Below are 10,608 nucleotides of genomic sequence, written 5' to 3'. Positions count from 1 at the left end.
GGAACAGGGTAGTGGTGCACCTCTGCTGTGGCCCTTTGTGGCCAGAATCCAGGTGGATCAGTACAGTGTGCAGGCGTTGGTCAGGAGTCTGAGGAAGCTGTGAAAAAGTTTATCACTCCCAATAGCAAAGGTCACTGTCCCTGTACACAAGGCTATAGAGCTCTTCCTAAACTTCAGCCCCTATCTCACATCTATTCTAGATTGACAGCATCTCTAGGACCCCAGATCATGAATGCCAGAAAAGACCCGAGGACCCTTTGTGACCCAGTGTCATCTCTTCCCATATGACACAAGCTGAGCTGAGAGAGAGGGAGTGATGATCAAGGAAACTCAGAACTGATGGAGACTCAAGCCTCTCTTGTTCCTCTCCTGACTTACAATCACTAGCTCAGAACGCGCCTTTAAATTTGTGAGGTTGATATGCTATCTCCCCAGTGCCATGCTTGATATAAATCCCTGGGAACCAAAGAGAATAATCCATTTCCTCAGTGACCAGTTGATGGGAACACACATGTGCACTTTCCACTGTCCCAGCTTAGCTCTGTGTAAGCTAAGTGAAGGTTAGGGTTAGAGGTAAGAAATGAGCTGACGTCTTAGTTACCTGTGTTTTTGAGAGGTGACAAATACCAGTGAGCATAAGAAAACAGCAGAATCTAAATCTATCACTTGTTGTGAATCTGCTGGAATGGAATTTTTTCTCAATAACCAGGGTAGTTTGTCCATCGACCCATCTCCCACCCCTTAACTTGATTTATTTGATGTCTTCCTACAGGCATAACAATACCCCTGAGGCTTCTGGTCACTCTAGGAAGAACATTCTATAGTACTTTTATCTTAGCCTCCCTCAGGAAACCCACAACTTTTTTTTTTAATTTATGTATTTTAGAGAGAGAGAAAGAGGCAGAGAGAGAGAAAGACAAAGAATGGGTGTGCTGGGGCCTCTAGCCACTGCAAACAAACACCAGATGCATGTACCATCTTGAGCATCTGGCTTACGTGGGTCCTGGGGAATCGAACCTGGGTCCTTTGGCTTTGCAGGCAAACACCTTAACCGCTAAGCCATCTCTCCAGCCTAACCCACAACTTTTTAATTCACGTAACTCTTCATATGTACTACAAATTCTTTCTGTTTTGTTGTTGTTTGCAAATATACCTCACATTGTTAACTTTTTATCTCCATGGCACCACCAGAAGCCAAAGTGTGTTTTCCCCATGTAAAATGGCAGACAAGGGAATGTCCCTGGGTGCCATTTACCCAACATCAGTGGTAGCCTCTTGGCCTTACCTTCCCCCTTCAAGGAACTTGGGAGCACCCAGCTTACCTGCTCTGTTTTCCTCTGAGAGGATTCTTTGAGATTTGTCTCCAAAAGCTTACGAAGATCTGATCTGGAATATGCTGAGGCGGTCCTCTGACTCTCACTATAGCTTGGAGAAGGAACCATGAGTCCTGCCTCCCTTTCCTCAGCCTCTAGTTCAGAAAAGTCTTGTATTCCTTAGTATATGGAGATTTCATTTCCTATTTCAGTTAGATTGGGAATGTTTCTTAAAAGGGACCAAAATTCCTGAGTTGAACATTTTTTTTTTTCAGTGAGAGTGTGCACCAGAGAGAGAATTGGCACACCAGGGCCTTAGCCACTGTAGTCGAACTCCAGATGCTTGCGCCACCTAGTGGGCATTGTAACCTTGCACTTGCCTCATCTTTGTGTGTCTGGCTTAAGTGGGATCTGGAGAGCTCAAACATGGGTCCTTAGGCTTTGCAGGCAAGTGTGTTAACCACTAAGCCGTCTCTCTGGTTCCGTGAGTTGAAGATTTTTGAAAGGGCTTTCTTTATACCTTTAAAGTACTGCTATTCCAGCCCGTCCCTCCCACCCCACCTCTGCACCCACCAGGCCCCAGTCAACTGTAGAGAAGCCTGGTGGGAACCAAGAAAAGACCATGAGTGTCTTTGCAAGTGTTGGTCCCTGGAGAAGAGGTATGTCCCTGCCCTACAGGATGGGTCAGACTGGGGTTGGAGATTCTCCCTTTGAAAGTTAGGGCTACAGAGCATCTCTGGTGGCTCCATGGGAGAAGGGCATGTTCAGATGGCCAGTTACTCACGTAGCCAGCCTGCTGTGTCAAGATGCACCCACTTTCCCAGCTGTGGCTGTGGGTCCTGGTGCTAATATGCTTGGTATTGGGAATGATGATCAGCGTTTTGTTCTTTTTTTTAAAAAGCTAGAAAACACAACAAAATTTGGAAATGATTCACGATCCTGCTATCTTGTACTGTGTTGTACATTGTAGTCACGTACTCCTATGTGGGTATTCTCTGCATAGTGTCCCGTGCATTTGTAGCAAACCTTCCTTTTTGTGTGCTGAAATTTGTTTTCTGAACTGTTAGTGCAGTTCATGTGCCTCCTAAATTCTTAAAAATGCATCTAAACAACAGGCACGATTGATGATAACATGACCCCAGCCGGCAGCTGCCATTACATGCCAGCTTACCACCCATGGCATGGCAGCACCCTAACCCAGGACTGCCCTCTCTTGAGCTTCACCAGCTCCCCAGACAGGTGTCTGTAAGGCTAGAAAGCAATAAAGGCACCTGCCATATCTATTATGTCCTTAAGGTTCACTGACAAAGAGTTCTAAAGAGCTCCGCTTGTTTTTTACCCTGGTAAGACCAGAGCAGAGCCAGAGAACAGGACATTGACCGAAACATCAAAAGCCAACTGCAATATCTCAATCCCCATGGAAAGATGGCTGACTTCTGGTTCCGTCTCCACACCTGTGTGCCATTGGGTGTTTTGTGAAAGGAGGGAGTAAGCTGCACCTGCTCTGAGAGGATTTGTTTTGTTTTGTGCATAACTTAGGGAACATACCTGAATATAGGCTATGATAGAATTAGCCCAGGAAGTCCCATGTGCCTACCAATTGACTTCAGTAATGACCTCTTTTCTCATGTGCAATCTTGCGCTCACATCCTCATGGCTTAGCACATTTTCTTTACTGCTGATGCTTCTATTAATTGCCGGATAAAATGGCTGTCCACTTTTCTTAAGGCCAAAATGATGACTTCTATTAGAGAAAGACCAGGCCTGAAGCTGGCCCCAGATGGCTGGCCATTATGGAGTCATGTTTTGCCTGGTCCATGTCTCACCCCCGTGAGTGTCCCTCCAAGGTAGGCCAGAGTAACTTGAGCTTAGTGTCTCCATGCTGCTGTATCCCCAGGCCCCAGGTTTATTCAGGGGGAGATCTTTCTGGCCTCCCATCTCATGATGGAGGATGTTCTGTTGGCCTTGTCCTTCCTTGCCGCATGTACTTCCCCTGCGGGACAAGTGGTTGTACCCTTTTGGCAGTCACTGCCTCATATCTGTCTCTTCCACTCCAGTCTCAGCAGTCAGATCACCCAGCCTCTTATGAGAGCTGACTCAGAAGGACAAGCAGCTCTCAGAGACCACCCTTCCCAGAGCATTGCAAGGTAGCTGTCCATCCCCTGACTCCACAGCACGGAGGAAGGGAACAGTTCTTCTGTCTGTCCTGTTCTGTCACTTGTGTGTACATTCAGGTCAGGAGAGCTTCTTCCACTTCCTGGAGACTTCCTGGGACCGCGCATCCCGCTGGCCCTGCAGCCGTTCTTCCGTCTGCTTGGGAGAGGGTGTCCAGCCTGGAAGTCTAGAATGCTTGTACTCTCCAGCAGTGTAGGTCTCATGGTGCACGAGAGCATCTTGCCTGGCTCTCCAGGACCCTTGGTGTTCAAGAACTTTGGGATGAACCACCAGGATCCTGACCTAACTTCTATATGAACCTTGGTGCTTCTACTGGCCACTCACCAGCAAGTGACCACAGCAAAGAGTCTGAAGAGTAGAAACTGCATGGATACATTGCCCCAAGTCAGGGATGAGCCTTCTTTTCTTGGAGCCACCCCCAAAGGGCAAGCCCTCTGCTACTGTGTACTGTAAATCCAGTGCTCCAGGAGCCGAGGCCTCTTGGGCTTGGGGAAGGTAGCTGAGGAGAATGGGTCCCCTTCTCACCTTCTGTTTACCTTTGATCTGGCTGAATTTAGCTGCCCTTAACTTCCACTTTGCTAAAGTCCTTATTGCCTTAATGACCACTTTAACAAACAGTCAGACTAGGAGAGAAGCCTCTCCCGTGGGGTCCCTGGGAAGCCTGCCTGTCTCCCCAGTGCTATTGTACCAGAAAGGAGGCTAAGCCTGACTCAAGCCCAGGCCCACCTCTCGCTGACAGCGCAGTGTTCCCAGGCTGAGGACAAACCCAGGACTGCTCACACGGAGAGCTGCCTAGGCCCACGGTGGCTGCCGCCGGCCTGACTCCGTCCCTTGGTCTCCATTGCTTCAGATCTGGACACCTCCCTGTCATCCACCTCCACCTCTCTCCCAGAGACCCCTCCACCCCCATCATGCTCAGTGCTGTTCCTGAAGACCATCTAGACTTTTCTGTTTTCTGGAACATTCTACTCACCTTCAGCTGCAGCATATTCCTTCAGCCTCTCCACCAAGCTCTTTAAGTGAAAGGCAGCTGCTGTCTTCCCTTGGACAATAATGAATGTATCTACTGTAAGTGCAGACCGTGTAGAGAAGTGTGTGGGCTCAGAAAAAAAAAAAAAAGAGGGTTTTTGTAAAGCCTGTTTATTTTTTTAAGTCAGTTTTGAGCATTTCTATTTTCGCACCCTTCACGTGGTTTTGGGGAACCCAAATTGTATCAAGGTCTCATGCCAAAACAAGCCAACAGTTGTTTTCTTTACCTTTTTCCTCCATGCACCATGATTTCAACAATTGTTTTGGTGTCATTTTAAATGTTTTCTTGTGACATGTACTGACGATAAAAGTCATCTTGACAAAAAAAAAAAAAGATTTATACATGAATCAGAAAGTATTTATTTCAATTTTGTACCTTTCCATTTTAATACATTATAATGTATTGACTCAACTGAGATAATATAAACAGTTCATTTTAATAACACGTGTGCGTGCCTTTTCCTTTCTACATAGTTGGGGCGGGACAAATTCTCATGGGCGGGAAGACTTGTGGGTGTCAGTTGGCCTCAGTAGGAGCAGAGGGTGGCCTCCACCACACTGAGGGCTTCTGGGCCTGGGAGTTGGAAGGAGATGGGAAAGGACCGAGGTGAAGTGAGGAAGGGAAGTGCAGAGGTAGGTGGGTGGTCTGCTCTATGTCACCACTACTTCTGGCTGTGCTGTGTGCTGTACCCAGCCACCCCCACTTACAAGGCAAGCCAAGTCCACATCTACACTTCCCACTTCCAAAGCCTGGATGTGGACTGCAATGGAGGGGCTAAGTAGGGGAAATCCTGAGAAAAAGCTAGAGGGGTAAACTCGGTGTTAAAAGTGCAGATGCAAGGGTGGGGAAGAAAAGGAAAACTTTTGGGTTATGTTTTCTGATATAACAGTTTTCTTCTCTAATGCCTTATGTTAGAAAAACTGCCAATGAATCCTTGGAGCAAACTGCCTCAGAGGCAGTGAGCTACAAAAGGTCTCTTCTCCTTCCACTAGGATGGTTTATTTTATTTATTTATTTTTGTTGTTGTTGTTGTCATCATAGGAGAAAAGCAAAATGGGGTACAATCGTACTCATTTTGGAGGTGGGCTAAGGAGTGGGATGGGCAAGGAGTGGGGTGGGAGGGGAAGAGAGTTGCCAAGAGGAATTGCATCCGTGGGACTTCAACAGTTTTCAAAGCATGTGTAGCGAAAGGTGGTGCTGATATGAGCTGTGGACATTATTCTCTACTCTCCCTTGAATGCATGGATGTAGTCCATTTTCACACTGCGTGGTTTGGGAGGAAAGGGAGGGGAACTTGACTGGACAGGAATCCATGTTGCTGTCAGTGTGCCCTCCTCAGCACAAGGTTGCCCCAATGTGGGATGCCTCTGAGGAAAGGAGAAGTGAGCCAGAAAGACAACAAGATACACAGAGAGAGCACTTTCATCAGACGGAGGAGTTCAAGGTTCAGTGAGCAGAGGCTCGCAGCCTCAACAACTGGTCATTTCATCCACCTCCCTTAATATCCTGTTCTCCCCCCCTTTTGTAGCTCTCTATACTTGCATTTCCACACTCCCCATCTGTCTTCGCTTGGAGGAACACTGATGAGTAAGCCTGCCTTTGCTTTTCTGAAATGCCCACTGGACACATTACTTTCTTGTTACTAAGACAAAATACCCTGCAGAAGCAGCTTAGAGAAGGAATGCTTCTTTCAGCTTATAGTTCCAGAAAGCAGAGTCTATGGTGATGGGGAAAGCATGGCAGGAGCAGAAAGCTGGCATCCCATCATCCCATCAGCATGGAGGAAGTAGTGAGAGAACAGCAAGACAGCCAAGCTAAGAAAGCTCAAGGCTCTACTTCTCAAAGGTTCCACAGCTTTCCCAAGTAGGACCTTCAACTCAAGATTAAGTCTTCAGACACATGAGTCTATGAGGGACATTTATGTTCAAATCACCACATCTGCTTAACTTTAGTCTGTTCTCCTGAGAATATGTGACCCTGGCCAGGGCTCTGGCTGGATCATTTTAAAGTCTAAGTCAGTACTTCTGAAATCTATCAGATACCAGTAACATAACATAAATCTTAGTCCTATGAAGGGGCAAATCTGGGGACCTGTCCACTGGGAAGGAAACAGGAAGTCCCTTTAGTCTACTCATCCCAAAATCGTCTTTCCAAAACAGTTATTAAATTAATGGGAAATCCTCAGCTTAGAGTAGTTTCAATGGTTTAAGGAAGGTTTGGTTTCTGATAAGCCTCTTACCAATGACCTGAAACTAAAATCCTTCCTACAAGAAGTGTACTCACTCTCCTAAATGTTTGTATCAAAGACAATCTTAGGGCTGGGGAGATGGCTCAGCCATTAAAGGCACTTGCTTGCAAAGCCTGCCAGCCTGGGTTCATTTCCCCAGTATCCACATAAAGCCTAGATACACAAAGTGGCACGTGCATCTGGAGTTCATTTGCAGTGGCAGGAGACCCTGGCATGCCAACTTATTTTCTCTCTCTTTCTCCATCTTTGTCTCACTCTCCTTCACTCTCTCCCTCTCTCTTCCCACAAAGTATATATATGTATATATGTATGTATAAGCATATATATTATAGTATATGTATAATATATAAGTATATATAGTATGTATTCATATTTATATTTATATTTAAAAGGCAATGACAGAAGACCCTTTTTGTATTCTTATTCAGAAGCAATGTGGGTCCAGAATTTTATTCTTACCCAGTGCCAATATATGGACTGTCCTAGTCCATTTGGACTGCTGTAACAAAATGTTTAGACTGAGTGGCTTATGAATAACAGAAATTTCTTCCTCAGGGTTCTGGAAGCCAAGAGTCTAAGTTTCACATGTCTGCCAGATTGAGTTTCTGGTGAGGGGCTGCTTCCTGGTCCACAGAGGCAACAGCTGTGTCCTCACATGGTGGAGCTGAGAGGAAGAAAGCTTCTGGGCCTGAAGTCCCATTGTGAAGCTCCACTCTCCCCGCCATGTTACCTCTCAAAGGCTCCACTTCCTAATGATGTCTCCTTAGGGGTGAGGATTTAGCACATGAGTTATCCCCATGACAGCAGGCCTGCTCTTCTCTGGGACATAGAAAGAGAATTTTGGGCATCCTTGTTACTGGTAGCTGGGGTTGTGGAGGAACTATTGTGGTGATCCCTATAGCTAAGTGAGTGAACTGCTGTCATTTGCCACATATATCATACAATGTAGTGTAACACCTAGAGACATATTTGGACACATTTTTTTCTGAAGCCAAAACAGGCAGAAATTGATCCATTTATTTATTTTATTTTTATTTTTATTTTTTTGTTTTTTTGAGGTAGGGTCTCACTCTAGCTCAGGCTGACCTGGAATTCACTATGTCGCCTGAGGGTGGCCTGAGGGTGGCCTCAAACTCACGGCAATCCTCCTACCTCTACCTCCTGAGTGCTGGGATTTAAGGTGTGCACCATCACGCCCGGCTGCCATTTATTTTTCTGTGCCCGCCCTACCTCCCTCTCTCTGTGTCTTAAGGGTGTGTGTTATGCATAATGGTATGTGTTCCCACATGTGCGTGTGTGTGTCTCTGTGCTTGTGTGAAGATGCATGTGTACATGTATGTGTGTGCATGTGGAGGCCAAAGGTTTATGTCAGGGGTCTTCCTCAGTCTCTCTCTACTTTACTCTTTGAGATAGCATCTCTCCCTGAACCTAGACCTCACTGATTCAGCTAGACTAAGTAGTCAGTGAGCCTCAGGGATTCTCTCACCCCACCTTCCCACTGCTGGGATTACAGGCGGGTGCCACCATTCCCAGCATTTTATGTAAATACTGGGAATCCAAACTCAAGTGCTCATGGTTGTATGGAAGCGCTTTTCCCACTGAGTCATTTTCCCAGCTCTCTCTCTCTCTCTTTTGGTTTTTCAAGGTAGGGTCTCACTCTAACCCACTAGCCCAGGCTGACCTGGAATTCACTATGTATTCTCAGGGGGGCCTTGAATGCACAGTGATCCTCCTACCTCTGCCTCCTGAGTGCTGGGGTTTAAGGAGTGCGCCACCACGACCAGCTCCTCTCGTTTTGAAGTGTGACTCCTCTACTTTTTACTTTTGACGTTGGAATGTACATGCCTTTGTGTCAATTACCTTCTTGTTGCTGAGACAAAACACCTGACGAAAAATCAGCATAAAAAGGAGGCAGTGTATGTTTCCAGCTAATGGTTCCAGGTTCCATTCCATCGCGGCAGGGAAGGCAAGGGGCTTGAGACAGCTGCTCACATTCAGTCCACAGTGAGGAAGCAGAGCACAGGCAAGGATAAACGCAGGTGCTCAGCCAGCTGTCTTGTTTTCTTTTTCTTTTTTCTTAGAATATATTTATTTGTGACAGGGAGACAGAGAGACAGAGAGAATGGGTGCACCCTGGCCTCCAGAGGCTACAACTGGACTCTAGGTGCATGCACCACTTTATGCATCTGACTTGACATGAGCACTAGGGAATCAAACTCGGCTTTGCAGGCAAGTGCCTTAACGACTGAACCGTCTCTCCAGCCCCAGCTGTCTTTTTTTTTTTTTTTTTTAGTCCAGGACCAGGACCACAGTTGAGGTCCCACCTCAATTAACCTAATCACAGACATGTCCAGAGACAAACCTAATCTCTCCCGGGTGATTCTAGGCCCTATCAAGTTGACCATTGGTATAAGCTATCACAGCCTTAATCCAGGAATTCCACCCAGTGGTCTTTCTTCCTGGGAACAGTGCATAGTGGAAGGAAGCATTGTCTTGCTCAGTCAAATTCAGGCTACACAAGGATGTGTTCTGAGCACCATCATATGACATTCATAATGAAAAAGGCTTGTGTAGGGCACAAATGAATCATGTTGAAAGTTTTCTTCACTGAATATTGCTTAGGAGTTCTGAGACTGGAAGTTGCATTTTTAAGACTACAGAATATTTTCAAATGATGCAACTGAAATTCACACTGATAATCTCAGAATCTTTTTCCATTGCCCCTTATTTCTATGAAGATTAATTTATCAGTTTACTTAAAAAAAATTGTTTTATGGCAAGCTCAACAGGCTGCCTTTTTTTTTATGCAAGAGAGCGAGGAGGAAGAGAGAGAGGGTGGGGGGACTTGGCCAGGGCCTCAACCACAGGAGTCAAACTCCAGATGTGTGTACCCCCTTGTGCGCATGTGCGTGCTTGGTCACTGTGTGTCTGGCTTATGTAGGACTTGGAGAGTCAAGCATGAGTCCTTAGGCTTCGCAGGCTAGTGACTTAACCACTAAGCAATCTCTCCAGCCCTGAGTTTACTTTTTAATCATCAAGTTGAGTTTCTGCATCAGGCAAAATTATGATGTTTCCTACAGTGTTCTAACCATCTTGGACCCCCCCCAAAACTCCAAATCTGCACTGACACTTTTATTTTCTCTGCTCTTGTCTCCAAACTTGCTGTCAAATTGAGGTAAACGGCTTAATAGCAGCTGACAGATCTTCCCAAGAATGTTTTCAAATGCAGAGGGACAAAGGATCCAAGAGCAGGTGCTCGGCAGCGCCACCCACAGGCTGATCCTCGTGTAGGCTAATGGTTTTCTAAGACTGTGAGAACACAAGGAAGCTTACCCCCTTCACCATGTGCTCTGTTTTCAGTCCTGTTACAGGCATAGCTGAGGAAATTTCTCCTGCGTGCCCGCCTGCTTTGCAGCCCACCATCCACCTGCGCTTTGCGGTACAGACTAGCCCAGGGAAAAAGAGATGGAAAGGACTGGGGTTGCAGCCCATGTGTACTGGGGTACGACTTTGTTAAGACTCGGCTGGCCTCATCGGCACAGCTGTCATGTCTGCTCCCTCTTTGGTATTTATAATCCATGGACAAGCACATGCTTCCTTGGCTGGGTGTTCTCAACCTCTCATCTTACAGGTAGGGAGTGCAGTGGTAAATGACAGTCACACCTAGTTTGCATAACTGGTGGTCCCCAGACCTGAGCCCTTTCCTCATGACAGCCATCAGGTGCTCGCTATTCCTCGAAGACACCAGCACACCCCTTCCTAGAAAAAAAAGGAGTCCATTGATTGCAGTGTGGAGCTGGGAACAACTGAGGTCTAGATTAGAAGTCTTCTTGGGACCCATC

This window comes from Jaculus jaculus, chromosome 12 (genome assembly GCF_020740685.1).
Source record: "Jaculus jaculus isolate mJacJac1 chromosome 12, mJacJac1.mat.Y.cur, whole genome shotgun sequence".
Taxonomy (NCBI): Eukaryota; Metazoa; Chordata; class Mammalia; order Rodentia; family Dipodidae; genus Jaculus; species Jaculus jaculus.
The sequence above is the reverse complement of the archived record's forward strand: the minus strand, read 5'-3'. Positions refer to the sequence as shown.